The sequence below is a fragment of the Empidonax traillii genome, unplaced genomic scaffold (genome assembly GCF_003031625.1).
Source record: "Empidonax traillii isolate 1590-97213 ecotype Southwest subspecies unplaced genomic scaffold, ASM303162v1 scaffold45:size3623477, whole genome shotgun sequence".
In the NCBI taxonomy this organism is placed as follows: Eukaryota; Metazoa; Chordata; class Aves; order Passeriformes; family Tyrannidae; genus Empidonax; species Empidonax traillii.
Genome location: NW_020955238.1, coordinates 2,933,583 through 2,958,708, shown reverse-complemented (window position 1 = coordinate 2,958,708; position 25,126 = coordinate 2,933,583). Strand labels below are relative to the sequence as shown.

General features: G+C 34.7%; 1 protein-coding gene across 14 annotated transcripts in view; it reads right to left on the bottom strand.

The window, feature by feature from the left end:
- AKAP6 (A-kinase anchoring protein 6) overlaps positions 1-25,126 on the bottom strand; it is a 269,123-nt gene that overhangs the window by 88,334 nt on the left and 155,663 nt on the right. The window lies entirely within an intron of this gene.

The following is a 25,126-nucleotide window of genomic DNA, read 5'->3' as shown; positions in this document are numbered from 1 at the left end:
TATAGTTGACAATTTGCCTCTGCTTCCTAATTAATGAAAGCCATATTGTTACAGGTATTTTTCTTTCAAATAGTGAGTGTAAACAAACCCAAGTAAATCGGCATTATTCACATTCTGCTTTCTGGTGCACACTGATTACTCAGCAATTTTAATTGCAAGGAAAAAGGAAATAAGTGAGATATGCTGTTTTCCATCAGACTTTGTGCCTGGCCAGAAGAATGTTGAATAATATTTGGCATTATAACTGATTGAATAGACACTTTATTTATTGCAGCTGTGGTGATCAGTATGCTTCTGAGGGTCAGAGAACCATATGATACAAGGATAAAATCTGCTGTTTGCCACACTTGCCCCTAGGAATAGTACAAAAAACAGACGGTAGAGTAAGTTCAAAAGCACTTTGTGACCAATATGCCATTGTTTTCTTTTAATATACTTCATTGAAAGAAAAAAAGCATTACAAATTCTGATAATGCTTCAAAAACCGCTACTTCTGTGTAACTACATACTTTTATTTCCATTAGGAGTGGAATGCCTGTTTAACCATTTGGTGCTATGGCAGGAAAATGCAACAAGCACGGAGGAAATTTTGTGTAAGGACTCTCCTGTATTTTCTGCTGTGGGAAGCCCAGGAATTGAAAAATTTTGTTTGTCTGCTGACAGTTTAACAGTTGCCAATTAACAGCAGCCATAAAATAAAAGTAGTGTAACGGCCAGAGAGAAGAAGGGTAATCTGCAAAATGTAAGGAAAGTGTAAGCAAGTGAAGGGAAACGGGCACTGAAGAATGTCAGCTTTCTGAAGGAAAGATGGAATGTCTTTATAAACCAGCAGTAATAACAGTTTCTTATATTTGCTTATGCCTTGTCTTGGTGCAATTTTTGCTGAGTAATAATGTATTCCATTTAGAAATTCAATTTATTAAAATTTCTCATTGACTTATAGTTTTCTCTCTCAGGTGCTTCTTAGAGTGAGATTAGTTATGTTTTTCAGTAAACCCCAAAATTTTTGAGAAATTAAAACCCCCAAACAAATAAAACAAAAACCCAGAAAATATAGAAATTATTAGTAGTTTTCCAAGGAGGTAGAAGATAAAAATTCCAATTAATCCATGCAGGTATTTAAGTGTGTAAATAAATGTAATTCAAGGCTTTCATATATACTTTAAAATAGTGGAAAATTAAACTACAAAAGGTTATCAGTGAAGAAACTTTACCTGAATAGAAGGCCAACTAGCTGGATCTATCTGGTTAGAGTACAGTATTAAGGCCTGAGAAATCTATAAGACTTTTCTGCTTTCTCACAAACTGTAATTAAAACTGCTGTTTATATAACTCAGAAATGACCAAAGGCAGAAAATAAACAAACATCATAACCTTCCTGTTTCCCTTACGCTCCCAAGTCCATTTTCCTCTGAGTTAACAAACAGTCCATTTCTACAGTATACAGGGGCTCCTGAACAAATTTCTTTTTTTTTCTGAAGGATTCTTCATCAGTAAGAATGGTCTTCCAGCTGAGTATTTTGTATTGTCCGCATACGGCTATTAATTTTTTCTTTTGATGTATTCTTCCCAATGAGTTATCCACTCATTGTTTTTATTTTAGTTATAGTTGACATGACACATTCAGTCTAAAGCACTGTTTTCAGTGGCCAGTAAATTTCTAAAACAATTAGATCTAGAAACTAAAATCTGAGACTGTTTTAAGCCTCGAGGGGAAATCTTGTGGAAAATTTGAAGTAAAATATTTCCGCCATTTTCAGAGAGGGTTTGTAAATCACAATAATTAATTCTTGCTTTTTCTACAGGTTTTGGGTGGGGTTTAGGTTTGAGTTTGGTGGTTTTTTGGCTGTTGAAATTATATACACAACCTCTCACCCAAGTACTCCAAAAAGAGGGAATTCATATGTAGCCTAAACTCTGGAATATCATGCACATCAACTAAAATTCATCTCTGAACACATGTTATTTCTCAAATGGCACAACTATCCCAATAATTGAGATTTTTTTTTTCTTCTTGCATTTTCTTATTTGCCTCCTTATAATTTCCTCTATATTTTAAAATAAGAATTCTCTGTTCACTTGCAAAAATATTTGTAAATAGGTAAATCAATAATGTATATAGAAAATGGGGGAAGAAAAAGAAGGATGAAATAGAATACTGGGGGAAAAGGAAAAACAGGATGGAAAGAGTAAGTAAATATAGGGAGAGGAATGAATAATAATCCACTATTTCTTCCTCACAAATACAAGGCCCTCCTGTAGTAAGGATTATGAACTCCATCAACATCTTACTCTACGAATCCTGAATACAACCCAGTTCTTGTATCTCAGAAATATGATCCCTCCATAAATCAACTATTTTTGTTTTTAAACCCAATTTCTGTCTTCAGTGTTTGTGAACAATTACAGCAACTCAAACTCAGACAGGATAGAGTTTCAGATGGATCTCTCTGATTTTTTTTCTGTATATATTCATCTATCTCACTGTTGTAGTTAAGCATTTTTTTGTCTCTGTGATACTGATATCAACTGTAAATCCAAAGAGCCTTTGAAGACCTTGAGTAGGTATTGATCAGTTTAAGTCTCAAAAAACTACATTCTGCAGAAGCTGAGCTAATAGGTACAAGGCACAATATAGAAAATAGTACACAGCACAGACATGTAATAAAGTTTTGCAGTATTCTGGGAGAATAAAATTGCAACTTTATTAATTGCTAATCAAATATAGAAAAGCTACTTGTTTTACCTTTTATCTTACATTAAATGTGCATATTCAGATTGCCCTACATATGCTTTCTTATTACTTACCTTTTAAGAACTTAATCTCTATCACAAACACACCTCTATGGACATGGATATCTAGCAAATCCTGAGAAAGTCTACTGGGACAGGCGTCATCCCAAATACAGGTAATGGGAATTGGGAGAGAGTCAATCATTCATTTACTCTTAGTGCCCCGTCCCAGAAGTGGAATTCAGTCCCTTTTTTTTTTTTTTTTTTCTTTTTTTCAGAGGATGTAGCTCATCAGAATATATGAAAAATTGAACATGGAAAAAAAAAAAGCCAAGTAAAAATACTCAGCAATTGTTTTCCACTTCATGGTCCTCTTCTAAGTGACCATTTTTGCAATAAAAAGGCAATAAAGATGCTGGTGATGGTCTTCTTACACACTTTTACAGATTCTCTACCTACCAGGATGGAATGAGTTTAAAATATTCTGTTGTAAATTAAACTGAGATATTCCCAATAATCAAATGACAAAATGCTCTCATTTCCTGAACTTTCAGGATACAATCTCTGAACAAGACTACAAAAAACCCCCAGTAGTCTCTGTAGGAAAACAGTGAAAAAAATCTAGACTAGTGCCAAATATTTAGTACTAGTAATTGATTAATAATGGTTAATAATTTCAAGGCTATCGTTAGAAAGCTCATTTTCTAAAAAACAAGACCTTATAAATAAACTGAGGGAGCCTGGGGTGCAGAATCTGTTCCTTAAGACTGGCTTTGCATGACAACATAGAATGTCCTTTACTATACAGATCACTACATAACACAAAGGGGTAATCAGTGACAATACAAATCAATGAAAATACATTGCATTTCTTGTTAGAGCTACATGTTAGAATGACCTTATTCTGGAGTGGAGAAAGACAAGACAAGGGATATCGGCTGTTACTGTGGGAGGAAGGAGATTGAAAGGTTATATTGTATACAGAGTGTGAAATGAAATACTTAAAATTTACACCAATGTAAATTGAAGATAGGAACTCAGAGCCAGCGTTGCTCTGATGCAAAATTTTTTTTTTTATATTGGAATGTACTAAAATAAATATCACTGAATTGGTGTTGAAAGGGAAGTATTTTCAGACACTGTTTCCCAGGGAGCACAACTCTTTTGTTACAAACTATGTTCCATAAGCAAACTATCCTGTGTTTCAAATACAGAAATTATAATACATTCAGTTGAATTTGAATTATAAAAGTATTCTATCTGGCATTATCCTTTCTCTAAAGTTCTATAAAAAGATCTATATTGCTGCCACACTACACTGTGAGAATTAGTGAGAAATACAGACACAGTTCAGTTCCTCCACCATTATTTGAACTTAAGCTGTTTATGTATTATGTTTATTAAATTAAAGCACATATTCTAGTTTCTGACAAACAAAAAGGTGGTCAGATGGTCCCATGCAGCATGTAGATTTAGAATACTAGCTATATGTATATTTTATAGAAGTGTATAGTTAGCTGTCCCATTCTAAAAGGATGCACATCTGAGCTTGTCACGGTATATCTTTGCAGTTGGTGAATTTCTTGAGAGATAAAATTGAGAGCAATTCCTTGCCAGAATTAAGCTGATCAGAGTAGCGTGTATGTGGTTAAATACTTATGCATTTTTTGTTTTTTTTCTGTCACAATATTCTGGTTACTTCTCCACATTATAAAGTTCTGGAGAAGAGTTTATTACAGAATACGAAAAAGATTCTGTATCTGTCAGAGTACAGGTACTGAATAAATTATGTTGAGAAGTATATGTCTCAAAGTATCTCTCATGGAGATGTAGATTACAGAAAGAGCTCTTCAGCAGGCAAGAGTTTAACCAAAGGCTTTATACAGACAGACTTGATTATCCATCACTCCATTCCTACACTGAGCCAACAGTGTTGATGAAAACACTTAAGGTAGAAGCAGTGCTTCTAGTAAGTCACCCCAGAATTTTAAATGGCATTGTACAACAGAATTGTAGGATCATTTAGGTTGGAAATGCCTTTAAGGTCATCAGTCCATTGCTTGGCAGTGTTAGGCCTCTGGGACTTCAAGTGATTGTTTCCACCCTAAGTGTAGGATTTTTTTTCCCCCTCCTCCCTCCACATAATTAGAGCAGGGACCTTGCTGCTGTTGACTACTTTCTTAATCTGTTACCCTTCCTGCTTTTGGCTCCCTTGCCTCTTCCATCCTTGATCTTGCACACTCTCTTCAGGACTGAATCAGTTTAAAAAATAATCCTATATCATGAAATATGTTTACTGAGAGCTGAATATTTGAGAGTCCTATTACAGAGGACACACTGTGTTTTGATCATGCAGGAAATTAATTTTGTTAATCAGGGCATGCTTGTTACCAGTTAAAATCTTAGCAAAGTGGGTTTATCATTATAAATCTCAGAAATGCTTTTATATCAGGAATAATATTATCACTTTGCTTTTCAGTATACTAAAACCGTCACAATAACATGAAATCTCCACACAGAATGAGCAAAATTACAAGACAACAACATTGTTGCATATCAAGGTACTTAAACTCATTGCAGAGCTTAAGTAACAGCAGTAACAGCACAGTGAATTGTAGGTCCATCCACAGAGGCCATAAAATGAAATTTTAGACAGGCAAGGCTGTTTTACAGCACACAGAACTTCCGGCACTTCTCAGAGTCATCAGAAATAACAGGAGATGAAAAAAGGGTGACAAAAAAGCCTGTAAATAACAGCAATACCTTTTTGCAGGGTTTCCTTTGGTTTCAGAAATACATGACCTGTGACTTCACGACTGTGGAGCACAAATGCAATCAGCAGCATGGCCTCGGCAGCATTAGCTGACCAAATCCATGGAGATGCCATGATCATGCTGTTAATTTAAAATCTGGGCCTCTGGTGTCTTAATTCCTGACTGTTCACCCGCCTTTCATTATGTTCAGTGTAACATTAAACACAACACAAGCGCATGCCATACCCTGTGCATCAAATAGACCTCAGCTATGTACACAGAGAAGTTCCCTATATTACAAATACTAGAAAGCATAGAAGAAAAGTATGAAAGGATTAATCTCTTCAGGGACTTCCAAGACTGATAATTTCTGACAATAGCCTCCAAAAATTGCCAGGTTAAAAAAAAGTTCTTGTAAGAATGGGAATTGAACAATTGCCAGGATCTTTTGCTACTTTTCTCACCTTGTAGGTCTTTATCTCCAGCCTGTAGAAAAGAAAGTGACAGGCAGGATGCAAAAGAAGAGTTTTTAATAATCAGGAGGCCAGGTGGGGAGCTGGTTTGCTCTGAAAATGGAAAGGGCTGGGGTGACAGAACGGTGCTTGCTAAAACTATATAGAAGGTACAAATTAACAAGGATGCAGATCCAGCCTAACCCATCAACATAACAGAGTGCATTTCTTCAAATCTGCCACGTCTTCCAGCTCCTTCAGTGACACCTCTTTGAATACCACAATGACAGTAAGCCTAAATAGTCCCATTCTTACAAGCCCAGAATCTGTCCTATTAAATTTTCAATTCATCAACACATGGTTCAATCACACATCAATTCAACAACCATGGTTTCTTTCCCGTAAGTCAGAAAAAACAGGGTTTTTTAGGAGGCCAGAAGACAAACATGTGGTACATATAGAAGGTTATAAACCTTTCTGTGCCAGCCTCAAGATTCTCAAGTCAAGAAGAGGAAAGACTAGTCATGCACAGAAGGTCTTTCTTCAATGTGCTAAAATTATAAACTTAATCTTACTTAATTAAAACCTCCACTATTTGCACTGTTCTGATTGTTCCAAACAGTTCCTGTGTTTGCACTTCTAGAGCAATGAAGTGTTAAATAGAGATTGCTAAAGAGTCTGCCTATCATCCAACGCACTCATACTTCTAAAAATCATTCTCTTCTAAAAGGCTTGTGTATCAGACCATGTGGTCAGGCAAATCACCTAGCTCAGTCTGTAGGGCTGGGCATTCAAAGTGGCCACGCCCTTAAGGTTAGAAGTACCCATGCTCAGAATTCAGGACAGCACACTTGTGCAAGAGAAATTCCAGAGTGCTGGTGCACATTCCTCCTCCCCTGACCCTGCAGCAGATTTGACACATGCATGTCTATTTAGGAAAAGCGAGGGAAGGTAGGTCTCGCAAAACCAGTATCTCCTACGGAAAACTATCCAACACATCCCAGAAGGGCATGAATGAGCTAATATAAGAATGTTATGGCCTTTTCCTTGGAAATTTCGTTCAGAGATCTACTTAGTGCATATTTTGGACAAATCTCTTTTCTCCCTACTGGGAGCTGTACTGCCTTGCAGTGAAGTAAAACGTGGTGACTTATTTACAGAAAGTGGTTTCCAAGTTGTCTGAATTTAATATATTGAAAAATCTCTCTTGGAAACAAATAGAAGATACTTATTTACTTCTTTAAACTTTCATTCTGAAGTGACTTTACTAATACACATTGAGTTTTAATTAATTTTACCATATTGTAATAGTATTCCTGGTTTGTTTTGCTATCTTTTCATGAACAGAGATTTTTGAGTAATTCTTTTATTTATGCTGAAAGGAATCTACAGAAAATGTAGAAACTACTAGTCAGAGAATGCCATATTACAGAAAAAATAGGAAATATCTTTTTCTGTAATACTACATCATTTGTGAGCACATTACAGAGTAATTGTATTTAGTAGTATATAAACAGCCTGATTTTTTCCAAGTAGCTCCATTCTAAACTTCTATATGCTTAAGAAATGTTTCATATTTATTAACCTAATCATTACAAATAGATATGTAAGTTTCCAAACAATTAGTTCCAAAATTTCCTAGACATATCAACTCACAAAACTGCAGAAGTTTTGATCTAAAATCTACTTCTGATTCAATATTTTGAGTCAAATATTTTGAGAGGTTTGATAGTGTCAAACATTTTCAAGTCAAAACTCCTACACTGAGTGTACCTCAAAGAGGCTCATTGAATGCTTATTTGACTTGTTCTAAAACTGACGGTGATTCTTTCCACGCCTAGATAGTCTATTTGATGTTATATTACCCCTAGAGATGCAAATGTTTTCTTACTCCTTCTTTCTCCTCCTACAGGAAGAAATTGCAGGGGAGTTTTTAACAGCTTTTTAGATATTGAGCTATTAATAACATAATTGTGTTCAATATGAACACAAGACTGTCTCCACCACAAGATTAAGTAAGAATATTCAGACTATGAAGTAAGATAAAAACTAAATGTCACTAATTTTATTTAATAAAAGCACAGAAATGCAGGCTAAGTATTTTTCACTGTAGATTTTTTTTTTCCTATCCATATGTATGTGATATATATACGTACCTTTGGGTTTTGAGGAAAATTAGAAGCAAAAAAATAAAAACAGAATTTTGAGGAAATTTAAAAAAATGTTATTAGTAAAAATATTAGGAATTATTGTAGGAACAGAAAAACATATAGCTTAATACGTTGATTTGTACAACCACCTTGCCACATAAAAAAGCAGGCACAGGCTGCTGCTCCTTTGAGTTTATTTATGATCCTCAGATGACAAGCCTCTTGAAGTACCTGATACTGAGGTAGAGGGAACTGTAAAAAGATAACTGTTTTAAACATGAAATATTTGTATTGCTAAGAGGTCAGATTTGCTGCTGCTGACTTCATTGCAATTTGCATACTATTAAAGCATTACCCATAATGTTTGTAAAATTTAATTTTAAAGCTATGCTGTTTAAGATGTTTGCTGAATTGTAAGCACCTAGGACATTTGAGAAATTTGCTAAAAACTGTGATAATTCAGTATTTCTGCCTTACTTTGCTTTTTATTTAAACCCCACACAAACACACACTATTTTCTTCCATTTTATGACAATGCATCTCATTTTGATGCAAGCTGAGAAAAAAAGTATACTAGAACAGTACAGTGATGGAGATATCTTTCCCTTTTATTCTCAATATATTTAAGTTTGTTAAAAATGTCACTAACTTATGTATTTACTTTTGCTGGGGGCTTAGATCCAATTATACTCCTATAGAATAGAGGTGATGGTTATGATTTTCTACTTCACTTTAATACAGGCTTTCTCATTAAATCTCACAGCTCGGTAATCACAGTCATCACATTTGTGTTTCAGTACTGCATTCACGCTCACATTCTCTTCCCTGGATTTCCATCCTCCTTCCCTCACCCCATCCCCCCAGATCTTTATTTACTCTCTGATAGAAACAGCAAAATTAAAGATGGATAATGTGCAGATACAATCTTTGCTTCCTTTTCTCTGCCAGACTAGCACTCTAAAATACTTCTTTTGGGAAGTACTGATATTAACTCAGTTACTATAGTACATGAACTACTATTCTGCTTTGAAATACTATAGAAGAAAGGATGAAGTAACACAGGAACAACAAGAATTACTTTACATACTAATAACAACAATTTAGTTATCAAAACAGTACAGAACAAGCATGCCTTTATAGTATTCTTTAAAAAATTTAGCTTCCTAGGGTTCTAATAGGTTTTTTTTCCTATGGTTCAGGAATGCACAGTAGCACTCAGCCCACTGCCTGTATCCTTATTTCAAAGAGAATCATTCAAACCGACATCCACCCTGTCAAGAATCTTGACTTTGAGCTGCTAATGCAGAATAAAAATCAATATAAATTTTGATCATTTGATGAATATTTACTTCTTTCTTCCAAGCCTGGGGATTTAGAATGGAAAACTGCTGAATCAAGTCATTTTATTTTTTTTGTGTTTGTGCCAACACCAATTTACTACCCTCTTGAAAGTTCCTGAACAAGATGTCTCATGTGGCATACATGTTGGTTTTTCCTGTCAATCATAACTGTGTGCCAGTAGGGAACCATAAACATTTTCCTTTCATTCTCTTAGTTCTCCAAAAAGGCATATTTTGATTACTTCCTTGGAAAAGGTAAACTTGTCTTATTTAGACATACTGTAAAATGCCTACATCTATTTTTCTAGGACAGCTGCTGTGCCTAAACTGATACTATCCATTAAATATTTTCTTTTCAGTATGAGTTGCTTCACACAAAGAAGCAGTTTACAATCACTGCAAACAAAGCTTAGTAATACAAAACAAATAAAGATCTATATTGACATTATCACTTCCTCCATATATTTTCTGAAAAACTGCATGAAAATTCTGACCAGTATAATCCACACCAAATGTTTGTGAAAACGAAGATAGCAGGAGATAAATAGATACCCACAAGCAGGCAATTAAGATGTGACTCTAGTTTGCAATTCATCTTTAAAAGAAATGTACCTTCAATCTCAAAAAAAAAAAAAAGAGCTTTTAAAAAAAGTTTATGTAAAGTTCCATAGTTTCCATAGTGACTGGTGTGGGGGTGAGGGAATGTAGAGAAAAGGAAAAATGATGCTTCTAAATTTGAAAAAGACCTAGATTAGTTTAACAAGAACTGTAAATGCAAGCAATTTTCATCTTGCAAAAATTTTTTATATATGAGTCAGTGGCAGACAGGCTTTATCTTAAAGAGCAATTTTGTTGGTCTCTTATAAATTAAATAAAAGTGGCAGCAGCTGTCTTTCGGGACGCTCATATAGGCTTCTACAGTCATATGATATTACGTAGACAGATGTTTTAAATAAAATAAAATATTTAGATTGCTAGATACCTTGCTAGATACAAAGGCAATTATAAGATGTCTTTGTTAAATTAAATTTCTCATTCTTTTGAGAAGAAAAAAAGGGAATTGTCCTGGAAACGGTACCAACAGGAAATGATTCTATATCTAAAACAGCTGGAGACTGTAACTAATATAAATTTACTTGAAAATAAAAATTCTGTATGCCTCTAGAGACATGCAGCACCATGCAGTAGAACCAGATGGGAAAAAATTATTTTTAAAAAGTCAGTTTACATATATGTAAAAAATATTAAGATATGATCCACTCATGTAGAGAGACTGCTCAAGGCTAAGACAAAGTAACAGAACAATTAAAGCCCTCAAATGTAAGAAAAGTGGCATCTCTTTTCTAACAATTAAAAATGTCCTTTTTTCACAAATGTTGCCTTTTCAGAAACATGTCAGATACCTTACTTTGGCAACGATTCTAATGAGATAACACTTTATTGCATTACCAAGACAAAATTTAGTGGGAACCTTTTATCCCAGCACTTTAAGGCAGATTTTGATTAGAATCTAAGTTATATGTGTCAAAGTTCCAAAAATAACTTTAAAAGTAAAGCAAATATCAGTGCTCAAATTCCTTAGATACTTTAAGTACGTATAAGTGTGTAAGGGAATTTTTCCAGAGCAAAGATTGCACAACTGGGCCTAATGTGAGCACTTCAAAAAATATACCACATATTCTAGCCCATGACTGTCTAATGTGACTCAGCCAACTTGCTCTTTCCATTCTTGTTGAAAACGCTACAGTAGAACCGACTGTATTGTGTGAACTTGTAGTTTTACGCTTCGACAAGACCTCTGTTATAAGCTTCTTCCAGGCCCAAACCTGCACAGCTGATTTGTCTAAAGCACCTAAGGTCTTAACCCATAAAGAAAACACTCCAGAAGTATGAATGCCAAAATGTAAGAATAAGAATTTTACAGTCGTACCTTTCAAATCACCATTGACAAAAATCCACCCAAATCTGCATGGCTCCTTTCCTCCTTCCTTGTTCCCTAATTGTTCATTCAGGGTGCTTTTTAAGTAACATTATTTTGCAATTTCAACAACGAATTAAACATTTTTCTCTCTCTCTCAGACTTCAGAAAAACACCCTAGCTAAATAAAACCAAATGAAGCACGCTCAAGATATTGGAAGTGCTATATTATAGTCCCTATATAGCAAGAGCAGTAAATGGTATTAAAGATTCCTTTCAGAAAGCTTCAGGTTGGATTGCTTTCATTTTTTCCAATAGCCTTAATTGGCTAAGTGCCTTTGGGCCAACTAATACCCAGAGAGACCTAATCTCAGTAATCTGGTAAATACAATGATTTCAACAGATTTTCATCAAAGACAGGACCATTACATGAGATACTGCCTGTTTAGTGCTGTATTATTTCTCATTTAGAATGTAGTTAAATTTGCCATATTAATACAAGATTTATTATTACAGTGTTCTGTGCTAAAAAGGGTCCAACAAACAGAAAATATCTGGCTATTTTTATTAAAGTTTAGACAGACGCTTAAGTGGAAATAAAAAAATATTTTAAATTCAAAGGAAAAGGAACCAGACTGAGACTAGCAATATCACCCCGCTCAAGGTATAGGTGTCAAAAGATGACATACGTACGTAAAAAATGTTCATGTCACTACAGAACCACAGAATTTGCCCTTTTTTTCCTTCAAACAACATTAGGAAATATAGCTCAGATGAAAATAACATATCACGGTATAAGAGTCATACCTACTGCATCTTTTTAGTTTAACACCTGACTCATGAAAATGTGACTTTTCTGTAGCTAAAATGTGATGCATATTGATTCAAGGAGTCTGAAGTACAATTACTACAAAAAATATGTCAAGGAAAAGCTTTAATTAAAAGATGCACATTTCCAGTAACCATAAGTCAGACAATAATTACATTTTTACATTATACTGTTAAAGAAGTGGAGTATTTACTACATGGGGATTCTGGGCATTCAGGTTACAATAGACCTTAATTTGTTTTCAGAGACAAAACAAGCATGAGTTCTAAACTATCTAATCACTGTACAACATGGCATGGGACATAGGCTTCTTAGAAGTGAAAATAGCAACAAAAGCATTACACACTGATTAATCTAGACCCAAGAGAGGTCAAAAACTGAGAACTCAGAAGTCAAGGGTCACTAAAACATTTTAAAACAAGTATTTTAAGTGCAGCTTGGTAAGAAAGTTATATACTAATCTCACAAATTTCTTAAACAGATTGCCTGATACTGTGAAGATTGTTTGGCTTTTATCATAGCATTAATTAAAATGGAGGAATTAAACCTGAGTGTTACAATAGAATATTAGAGGCTTTATTAACAGGCACAGGCAATCTATTATACAGAGAGTCAGCACCCATGTAGCAGGATGGTCCAAGGCCTAAGGGTATTTTTAGCAGAAAAATACATGAGTACAGGTGACAAATCCTTATATACAGGCACACAGGTAACCTTGTGCTCCAGGTTCTCTTTGCATTTGCATGACATGTACAAACAAAAGTTGTATTGACCACAAACCCCCTACATTTATTCTTTAGCTGTGTGTCCAAATGGGGATCTTGGTTTCATTGTAACTAGTGTTACAGTGGTTTCATTGTAACCACTAGTGTCTTATTGGAGTAGGCTCAGATTAAAAGTTTGAATCTTGGAGCTATCAGGAATAATTACCCTACAAAGTTGTATGGTAGCAGGACATTATGGTCTTATTTATGGAGCTTAGGTAGAATTTCCAATCAGCATGATTGCATCTATTTCTAGTGCTTTGTTAATCGCTTCCTGAAGCTGCTCATTAAAAGCTCCTATGTCAACACGTAATGCTGTGGTGGCTGAAACAGAGATTGGGAATACAATCACATCTCGTGGCTTGGCTGTGAAGTACACTGCAACATTGTGCACTTTATCACAAATGCTGTTTTCCCATTTGATAAAATGCTTCACCATGTCATGGAACAGTGGCCATTTATTTCAGAGGAACAAGCTGAATCTTCACTGTTAAATGCTGGACGTGAGCAAACATCATTCTATTTTTGTCTCCCTCAACAATGGAATTGCAGTGAGACCTAAGTACAGCAATTTAACATCTCTCTTACAACAGCCACAGAAGTGATGACAGCCCTAGACAATAATCACTTGCCAATACCATAGTACTTACCTACCAACTGTGAAAGCTCTCACAGCTGTAGTCAATAATTGAACCGACCAATTCCACTGTGCTGCATGTGATTGGTGATATTATCCCTTTAAGTGTGTTATTTAAGTTTGCAATGCAGTTAATTGAAACCCTACTAGATGCAAATCAAAAGTTTCAGTCTTAATTGAGATATTTTGAAAATTGAACCCATTGCTTCAGGCAGGTGCTACATGAGATTCCATTAATATAGGTAATTAACATTAGCCTCTGCTTTAATTAACATGCACACTTTAATTAGTAAAGCATTAACCAACATTAAAAAATCTGATCTTCATGCATCACAAAAACTGCAGAGTTATGACTATGTTATTTTTTCCAAGACTGTAAATCATACAACATATCAATACTTTTTTTAAAAAATACATCAAGACGTTTTATAGAGAAAAATAGACATATAAAATGTACATCCTTGTTTTAACTGAACACAAAACTGTGGGAAGGATTTCTTAAGAATATCTGAAATATGAAGAAAGCTCACATAATACTTCAAAACTTTTGACTGAAATTTATAAATATGTATATTATGTTCATGTGTGTATCTAGTCAATTCATAAATTAAAATAAACCAGTTGTAATCAGATTCAGTGCTCACTATTAATTCTCTGGCAGAATCCAAGATAGTGTTTTCCAGAACTGGCATTTTAAAAACAAATGTCCTGTCAACAATGCTAGCTTTGCTTTCTATCACGCTTTTTTTAACATCATGATGCTTCCCAAAATAAGTAAGCCTATGACTTCAAACACGTTTGCAAACATGAACTGAATGTTTTCTTGAGTTTGCTAAGAGCCTTAAATATCTTCAAGAACTAGCCTGTTGCTCTGAAACCTTTTGTCCTACTGTGTCATAAACCCCACTGCTGAGTGCCATCACCTCTGAGATGTCAAATAACTGGGGAACTGAAGTGATACAACTGAGCTGGTTCAAGATCAGCCTTTCTGCACAGAAGGTCCCATTTACAGCTGTAAAAGCTCTGTAATCAAGGGAACTTGCACAAGCAAGAGAGCAAGTGCAATTACACTCGTGCTTTCAAACCACATACAGGAATATTTCTTTGATACAGACAAGTTCTTTTAGACTCCGGACTTTTATTTTGCCTCTGAAGTTAAAAAATATTTAGAAGCATAATATATTCCCACACATACATAATATAAGGAACTCCACTCAAGCCTGTGAAATTAAATGGCACAGATCTCCAGCTTAAACATCTTCTTTAAATAAAATTTAATATCAGTATCTTTTAAACTACATTTCCAAACAATGCAAAGATACTGTCACCTTCCTAATCCTTTCCTTCTGCTATGCATTAACCCATATGATCCTGACAGCTTTGCTTTATGGTAAGTTCCATTTCTCCAACCTCATTAATAACTCAAAGAAGGTTTCTGATCCACTCCACTCACTTTACTTCCTGTGTTTTCTTTCTCTGTATCTACAGGTGGGACATATATTAATTATTGTTATGTAATGCTCATATAAGGATACTGGATGTTTTGGCTTGCTTAATACAGTCAGTTTAAACAGAGATTTGTTTCTACAATTTCTGCACATTCTGGACCTCTACTGCATTTGGCAGTGAAAGAAATGGACGATGTCAAAGGACTACATACTCTATTCATATTGTATCCAAATATCTGCAGATTTCCAAGACAGCATGTACATGTGCAGAAAAAACACTGTGTCCTTTCTGAAGCTCCTTACAAGTACCACATCAATGTCACATAGGGGCTGTGTTTGTTTCTTTTTGTTAAATGGGAAAGAACTTGAATGAAAGAAACATGAAGACAAAAAATATTCTTTAAAACTGGAAAGATTCACTTAATCAATTTTTAACACTTTTACTCCGTGGGAGTAAATCCTACATCGTGTTCCATATTCATAGCACACACACACAAATCCTAAACATAAGGCTTTCCAAATACTGAATTTACAATGCTTCTAGCTAAAAAAATCTAGATCCCTTTGGAGCAATTTGCCAGATTTTGTCAGATTCTGCGGGACACATTCTGGAATTTTGACAGCTTACCCTGAAAGTAAAAGAGCGTTACAGCTAAAAGAATACTTTGCTGAGTGCTTTTCATGGCATGCTGTTGAATTCTATATATTTTATAACCTGCAAAACCACAGCTATACCGAAAGCAAAATCTATAGTCAAAAATCTGTCCTGACTTATATCTGAGCAACTCATAGTGATCACAAAATTATTGTTTCCTGTAAAGCAATGTGGTGATACTTTTAAAACAGTGATTTTCATAATACAGAGTTATCCTAGGTTTATACATATTCACGTTTACATGGAATGCTGAGTGAATCCACAAATATTTTTTGTCTTATTTACTTGATTGGTTTTAACTACATATTTTTTCCATGGCAAGTAACAAAAAAATGAGAATAAAGCAGGTAGAAACTATGTTTAAAAAAATTCTAAGCAGCACCTTGAAAATCAAGGTAGACTCATCCTGAGATGAAGAACCAACAGTGTACTGACCAAGGGGCTACAGGGAACAATGTGCATTGCACCCATGACATCGTGAGAGGTTTTTCCTTCTTTATTCCCCAGTGAGGTCTTTATAATGCTAAGGGTCAAAATCTTCTAGCACTTCTAATAAAATAGGTAAACCTAGAAAATGAAGGATTGGTAGTATTCTGTCAAAGTCAATGGCAGTTTTTTTATTATTATTTCAGGCAACCAGAGCATCCTCTTACAAATCATGTGACAGAAACTAATAAATATATCTCAACTTGTAATTTTAAAGACAAGGATTCCAGACACTAATATTCAACATATTTTAAAGATACAGAAGACATACTGTAACATAACTATCATGATATGGGGTTGCAAAGCAAAAAAAAATTGAAAGCAAGCTCAGAGGAGTCAATGAATTTTACTGCTCTAAAAACAACAGAGCCTCCTTTTATTGTGAGGAAAACAGGACCATATATGGTCCAGTTATTAACTTGGCATGAAACTTGAAATGTCAGCCTTGCTTCTCCAATGTCAGCCTTGCTCTCCTCTTGCTGCAGGAAGGAAGGGCTATAGACTAAATATCTTTTGTTCCCTGTGGGAAGTGTATTTGGCCTCCTGTACCAGCTGCCACTCCTTCTACACAAAGTTGGTCATTTGTACCTATAGGTTTCCCATGACACAGACACAGGCAGGTGCAAACAGCAGGGTCACAGACAACCAGTCTTGGGTTGTGCTGAGAGCTTTCTTTTCTTTTTCTGACTCTAGAAGATTATCTACTAAAAGATATTAAACTTTGCCTCCCTTATCTGTAGTTCATACTTGTCCTTACACCCTAAAGTTATGAGCAGTATTGTACCCTATAGGGCTTGACATGGTCTGAAGCAGAACTTTAAACATACCTGGAACACTTCTGTAATTACTAAATATAGATGGTGTGTGACATACTGCACCCAATGCCTTTTTGTTAAGAACAATTACTTTCCTTAGGCTATGAAAATACATAGCTAACATCCTCTTATGAATAACTATCCTCTATGATAATGAAGATCCTCTATGGTAGCTACGAATGATAAATATTATTTTTGTTTCTTGGACATTTATGGCAAATTTGGCAAATGTGACTTCCACTTAAAAAAATGGCAACGAATAAGCAAATTCAACTTTGAAGTTAGCTTATTAAGCCAATTTGTAAATTCTACATTTTATTTTTCTATGTTTAAAATACCATGATATAGACACTGAAACATCAGAAACAGTCACTATGATAGGTATTTTTTAAAAAAGATAATGTAGCAGTGTGATCTTATAATTCTAGTTGATACCGATCTGAATTTTATATTACCTATTTTTAATTACTCAAAATCAACCCTGAACTTAAAATCATACCACAAAATAGAAATAGTCCACTTAAATGTCGATTTTTTTGTGCTTGCATGGTTCTCCCAGAATCCTGGAAAGAGTATTTCTTTCCATGTTGATCTTGCTGTTGCCAATACTGACATTCACTATTCGTTTCTGTGGCAGAACTTTTGCTCCCCACTTGATTTGCTATCTTATTGAAATATTACCAGGAGCATGGGAAATTTGCTGCAATACTGAGAGAACACTTCCTGTTTCCGTTTTTCTTCTTACCCATCTAATGAGAATGTGAACCTTAAAAATTCCCTGTAACTAACTGACATATTTTTCTTCATTACGTAATATAAAAAACAGAGAAACTCAGTACTTCCTATCAATAAATATAAATACTAGCTACATTTGTGTTCAGTTTGTTTAATTGCTAATATTTTCCGGACAATCTTTAAGCATAGAATGATAATTTCATTCCAGGGTAAGACCTTCTGCAGTAAGCCAAAAGACCCCAGGACTCATTGGCATTTTGCATCTCTTTAGACAAAAAAAAATTGAAAAGAGAGTCTAGAAACTTAGCAGAAACTAGGGAAAAATTAAAGATAGGTAAGTTTTGATCATGTATTTCTTCTTGCCAATTGACATACATAATAGAAAATGGTAGAGAATAGGTTAAACAGTCTAAAAGGATTTTAACCTTAAATTTGACAGAAGCTAAATGGCTGTGACATTGGGTTCTTCTACTTTATTCCAGCTAGTAATCCACCTTCAAAGTTCCTGTCAGGTAAATGACCTTGTATTTCATTAACTGATAATTAAATGGATTTATTCCACTAACGGTTTTAATTAAAATGCTAGAAATATTGATTACCCCTCTCATCCTTATTCCCCCAGATGAAAAAAAGGTTTTAGGAATGTTTATTTAGAGAAGACAGAGAATTAAATTAGATTGAATCTCTATGAGACCTGAAGACTGGTTCTTTCATTTCTGCTGCTCAAGCAGAAAAAGGTTTCAATTTTTTGATGTTTGATTAATTATTTTGAAATCCATTTATGCTTACCTTGGTGTTTAATTAAAAATGTCATTTTTAGCATAATTTAATTGGCTATCTGTGGAAGACTAACTTCAAACTTATATTTAAAAAATGTTGTGGGTTTTTTTTAATTTGAGGTAAAAGAAACTTTTTACTTATTTGCTTTTGCTGTAAAGGTATCATCTCATGAATGAAGAACTAAGAAGGGCTGCAGCTTAACTGGATTTACTACATTTGAATATGAAGATACATATGCTTATGAGTAATGCAGCTTTATTTGGCTGTACACTTGAATCTATTACCAGTCATTTAGAATCTCTAATCTAACAAATATGGAGTGTGTGCCTCCAAATATTTTGGATTTATTGTTACCAACTAACCAAACTCTCTGCAGTGCGTCCAGAAATGCTTTTGGTATGGGCTAGAATCCTTAAGCACACAGTATGTATTACTTTTAAAAAAAGCATTCCGTTCAATTTATATTCAGCAAACAAATATTAGAAAGAAGCATTAATTTAATTTTTTTTAATTTATCTACCATGTGTATTTCACTGTTTTCTTGCCCTATTGTCTTACTGATCTAAAATTTGCTTTCTACATGAAATACTATTCCACTGAAGAACCAACTTTTTTTCTTAAGTCAGAAAGAGATTAAAATCAAACTGATTTGTATAATTTCAATACCAAATAAGGATATGTTGTGGTCTTATAAAAACCATATTTTGTTAGCACTTTCTAGCCCTAAAATATATGATCTAGAATTTTCTATATGGAAAATGACAGTACTTTGATAATAAAAATATGAACTAAATAACTAAAGTCCTAATTCAGTAAAACATATGCTTAACATCAAGCACATAATTTGTCCCATCGAAGGGTAACAGAATTATTCCCATGGTTACCACTACAAGGTGTGGACTTGCTGAAAGGTTTTGGTGACTCAAGACCATCACATCTATTTACTTTTCCTTTTGTGTTATTTACTTGTGAATGGAACACTACATAAATATGGGTCAAAAAAATAAAAAAAAATTTCACTATTACGGAAAGACTAACTGCAATAGGTTCTTTCATTTCAAGTCTGAAAAAGAGGAAAGGTCTCCTCTGCAGATATGACACGGGACTCTCAGGTTTGTCAAAAACACATTAATGATCAGTATAATTTATATTTCTCCCTTCTTTGTTCAAGTGTTTAATGAAGAAAAATTTCATAGCCTGATTCAAAGCCCAATGAATCAATTAAAATATCCTTAATCAAAATATTTGTCTCCGGCACTCCTTTTCTTTACAGTTATTTTAAAAAGTCATGCAAACCTGAAATACAGTTAGGTGACAATGACTTGTGTACAGTCATGAGTCATTTAAGAATGGGGTAGCTAAACTATTAGCTTTAAGAATGGGGTAGCTTTCCAACAATTTACTGTCTAAAAAAACTTGTTGCCCTTCAACAAATAACTGCAAAAAGCAAGTCACAAAAACCCCAAACCAGCCTATGCATTTGTGAGTTGCAGAGGACTTACATTGAGGAGTTGAAGAAGATAAATAGTGTAGCATGATGCTGCCTTTCTGAAGTCAGTGGATGTTCCACTCCCCTGATGTGCACATTGTTACATTTTCAAAGCGCTGCACGTGGTTTTACTCATGCAGCTTTCCATGACATCACTGCAAGTCCAGTAGCCAGCACACCAAGTCAGACTCTTTCCCACAAATGTACTCATGCAGAAACTTTATTCATACAGCACTATTTCCAAATTCACAGCAGCTACTCCAGTAACTACTCATTTCCACTCACATAGGTTTGCAGGATGAGGCTATTACTGCTATTTGCTCTAGCTGTGAAAGGGAATGGTAAAGTTGGACCTGCTTTCACAGACTGTGTTCCAGTGAAGGCAGCAAGGCCTTTCCAATCTTTCCGTCAAGATTCTGCTTCTTTGACATACCGAATGCCACAACACATTTCTGTCCTCTTTCAGAGAAGGACAAAAGAACTTGGTCACAGCACTTTATTTCTGAGTCACTCCTTCACTGTTTCTTTAATTTTGATTACTGTGAATACAGGGAAACAAAGGATTATGTTATTTTCATTTCATTTTCTGCTATTGATTTGTTCAGTGCTTACCAGGATCATTTTGCCATATTTGGTTACATTTTCTATTTTATTCTGCAAATTTACTAAACTACAGAAGAACCTTTTACCATGTGGTGCCTATAAATTAAAATTCTGACAAGATGATCTATTGTTTGTTTTCCATGTCTACTTCAATAACGATTTCCAAGAAAAATGCAAATAAAAAATAGTCACTGAATACTAGTTACCCCGTTGTCCATGGACAAAAGAGGATTGAACACAGGTTGAAGCTTTTCAACAAAGAGCAATCACTATTCAAAACTACAGAAATTACACAGGCAAATCCATATAAAAGTGCTACCTTTACTATTGCTACCATTGGCAGTGACTGCTTTGTTTTCAGAGACCCGTGAAATAATTTTTAAAGATGCACATGGCACAGGTTTTACTGCTTTTTTTTTTTTTCTGAACTCTCAGAAAATATCCAAGATGAATAACTTTGTTTTTAGCACTGATATATGACACATTTTAACCTGTCTACATAGAAAAGTAGTGCTGTTAACAACTGAAACTTTCTTCAAGTATGCTATGAATCACTGTATTCCTTTTTCCTTTTTTCATGCACCATTGCCACTATCTTACCTTCAGCGGTTTTGCTAGATTTCAATGAAGATGGAACCAGAGGGCACACATTAGAATTTTATATCAGTTCAAGAAGGGGAGAGAAGAAAGACATATGAAGCTAGAATGACATTCATTGAAGGTTCCCTAGGGAAGATAACACATGTTTTTGTCTTTCACCTGCTAGGCATGCTAAATCAGTGCAATGATAAGCTAATTTATGAAATATATTTCATTGAAACCTGGACATCTTTACTGTTGCTAGTTTCGATATTAGCTTTTCAGAAATAAAAGACAACTAATTTAAAAGATGTTAAAAGACTGGTTTTCTTAGGTAATGCTTACCATACATGTTCGCTGGGGCTCTGGATTTCAGTGCATAAACATTTTGAAAGCAGTTAGGATCAGGTGAAAGTTAATATTTACACTCACAGCTCCTTCAGAAAAGGAGTATTTTGTTTTCAAAACCAAAAGAGGATTCTAACCTATTTTTTTAAATGTACTGATACAAACCCACAGTAGCTGCAAGAAAGACAACAGTGTGTCTTACAAAAACAGTGTCTCAGCCACCTTCCATAACACATGCGCAGCAATCCAGTACTGAGTAGTTCATTTATTATCAAGGCAGTATGGGCTGCCTTTTGTTCCTCACAGAATCCAATCCACAAAAGCTGGCTCTTCAGGAGAGACCTTTAGGCTACCTGTGTTCAGGGATTGCATGCTAGAAGATTTTAAGACCTTTTTATTTTAACTGTGTGAAAATGTATCAGATGGCTGTTGATGGAACATGATGTTAACGGAAAACTTCACAGTTTACTTCACCATCAAAAAGAACAATGGAAGATGTGATATTTCTGGTTTTGTTGAGGGTTATTTTGTGAAGAAGAGCACCTCAACATTTTACAGTCCTTGCTGAATACTCTCACAGCAAATTTAGAGACAGTCCATAATGCAGATGTAGAGATGTACAATTCAAAAAGCATGTACTAATGAGGTTAAATTTTATAAAGTATCCTAGCTGTCTTACAGATAATTGTGTTTAATTTTAACAGTTTCATGATCAGACACAGATGTGAGCGTAATATCAAAGAGGATTTAATGCTTACAACAGTTATAGCTCACCATTTATTCTATTTATAATTTTGGTGGTGCATTAACAATTATCTTTTTCTATTCTGAAATAATCCAAGCAAAGGTTTTAAAGAAAAAATGTATTTTGAAATACTAGGCACATCTTTTGGATGTACTACTGGGATTTGAATATTTCTTGTTCAGAAAAAAAAAAAGAAGCTTGGAGATACTGAAACATCTAGGAGCTTAACCACCACTAGTGAATATAGCTATGTTCACTAACCCCAGAACTAAAGACTGCACTTCCAAAACCTTTATCTTTAATCGGCCCTTTGACTGCAGTGTTTGTTGGCCCCAGTAGAGAGAGGAACTTTGGACTCATGAGAAGCTTCAGCAAGGTCAATGAAGCAACATACATGCTTTAAGTTTTAGTGCATGTTTAAGCATTTCACTGAATTCATACCACGATCTTTTTCTAAGCATTTATGTAAGAGATAGGGGAAAATGTGTCAGTTAAAGTTACCTGTTCATTTGGGGTGATGAATAAAATCTCTTTTGCGAGTTTCCCTGGGTGTTTCCATGTCTTTATTGATGCACTCTTTACACTGAAACATTTTCTTTTTACTGATAATTCATTTTCAAGCAGTCAAGACTTACTTATGCCCACATTAACTTTTATAAACCAAGAGCGAGCATAATTCCCCCCAAGTTTTATTTATTATTCTTCCAGATTGATTTAATACCTTTTAAAATGGTTTTAACTAAATCAGTCCAAATTTCCCCCCCCCCCCCCAATTCAATTTCCTTTGTGAGAACTTCCCAGAGACTGAACGTCTCTAAATGTTATTTTCAATTCCTGCTGTATGCTGCAAAGAGACGCCCCTTGTGGGGTGTCTCCGTTGGAATCAGTAGTTATCTGCTCAAGCATAAGTAGTTGCAAGATGAAGATTTTAACAAACAAATATTGAGAAGCTCACAAGTATGCATGCATGTGTCCAAATCCCCAATTTTTTTGGGGTGACAGTAATGCCCAATTTGTAAAGGTACTTCTAGAAAAGCACTCTTGGGATGTCTGGGCACCAAAGTACCTCAGCAAATGTCTGTTTAAGTGACTGACTGCAATACTATAGTATTTTTTGAAGCCTGAAAATAACATGTTCTTTGATATCTGAATTCATTTTTTATGCTTGCTATTAACCACAACATACACCTATAAGCTCTTCTTTAAAGAAAACTGACAGGTGGTTTTTTTTTTTTTTTTTTTTGTTCATTGTTTCATGACAATTCATCTTTTCCAAAAATTAATGTTAAGTGCACAGGATTATGGTACTGCAGCATAATTTGGGAATCATGAGACAATAACAAAGAAGAAATATAATTTTAAAAATATATATAAACAGAAGGGGAAAAACAGTGATAGTTGAATACTGAGATCTCTTGCAGTCTTTTGTAGAAACTTGGCAAGACTGAATTGCAAAATGAACTCATTCCAAAATGTAGAACTGTCTGGATTTAGGCTAGGAGTTTGGCATTTGCACTGTTTCAAAGGGATAAATAAACACTATTCTTGATGGCTTTTGATGACTTTAATGAAAGGTACTTTTTCAGCATTAGCGTGACTGTGGATCTTGCTACAAATAAGCTTTAGCCACTACTGCTTTTTAAAATGTGTACAGATTTATGCATAGGAATTAATAAGAGCTTTTTCTGCTCTATTTTTTTTGGTACACAGTGTCAGAATGGTAGTGACTCCTTTTGACCTTTAGAAAGAAGGACAGTTTTTTAAGAAAGCAGATATTCTTCTTTTATAGGGGAACTGAGTAAACATAAGTAATGTTCCTGTGAACATTTTATGATCAAGATAATAATAAAGAATTTAGCTTCAGTATTTGCCATGCAAAATAAATCTTTAACAGAGCTGACTGTTTTGTGACTTCAGCTGAATACAGTGGTGCTTATGCTAACCATCCCTTCAGTGTTGGCAGCCTTCTGAGAACTCCCAGAAAACCTTTCCTGTCATTAGACATTCTCAGCTGGTCTCCAAGTGAAGGAGTATCCAGCCCCTTGTCAAAGAAAATGTCATCATAAGATTATGAGAAAGAGAGGAGTGAAGGTAAAATTAAGTAAATCAGGGGAAATGGAATTCTGAGGAGGATATGTAAAGTATATTAAAAAAATAGTGAAGATCAGCATCTTGCTTAGTATACATTTGAATATTCCTACAGGAAAGAAGAATATAAAATTGAACCACTGATCTCCTGAGGACTAGACCATTGTAGGGAGGATATTCTCTTTTCTAAATGGACAGATGGCATGTAGATGAAAACAGAAAGTAATCCCTATTTGTTATCAGAAAAAGGTACGGATATGCCATGAACATTACCTTGGAAGCAGACACTGTGGTTTATATGTACCTAATTTTTCAAATTGGAAAGGCAGCAAGAGTAAAATTTGAAAATATCAGCTATAAATTAGGATACAGAAGGCTAGGTCCAGTGCACTTTCCTATCATAACCCCCTGGACTACCTACAGGAAAATAGATAAACTTTACTGATGTATTACTTTGAATAAACATGGGTTATTCATACAGTGTCTGGCAGAAAAAGCAACAGTTTATATTAGTTAAAAGGGCTGTAAACAATATGCACATACATAGCTGATATATAGTTGTCTCTGCATATTGATTGAACTCTTAAGATACATATTCTCTAACTTCTTTTCCTCTTGAATGAGGTAAAAGGAAACTTCAGATCAATGCTGAAGAGATTTGGAGAACATCAGAGGCAAAATCTTTTTTCCAGGAGACAATCTAATATCATACAATAAGACAAAACCATTCATGCATACAATTATATAGCTAAACTATCACCTGGATGTTACAATAAGTA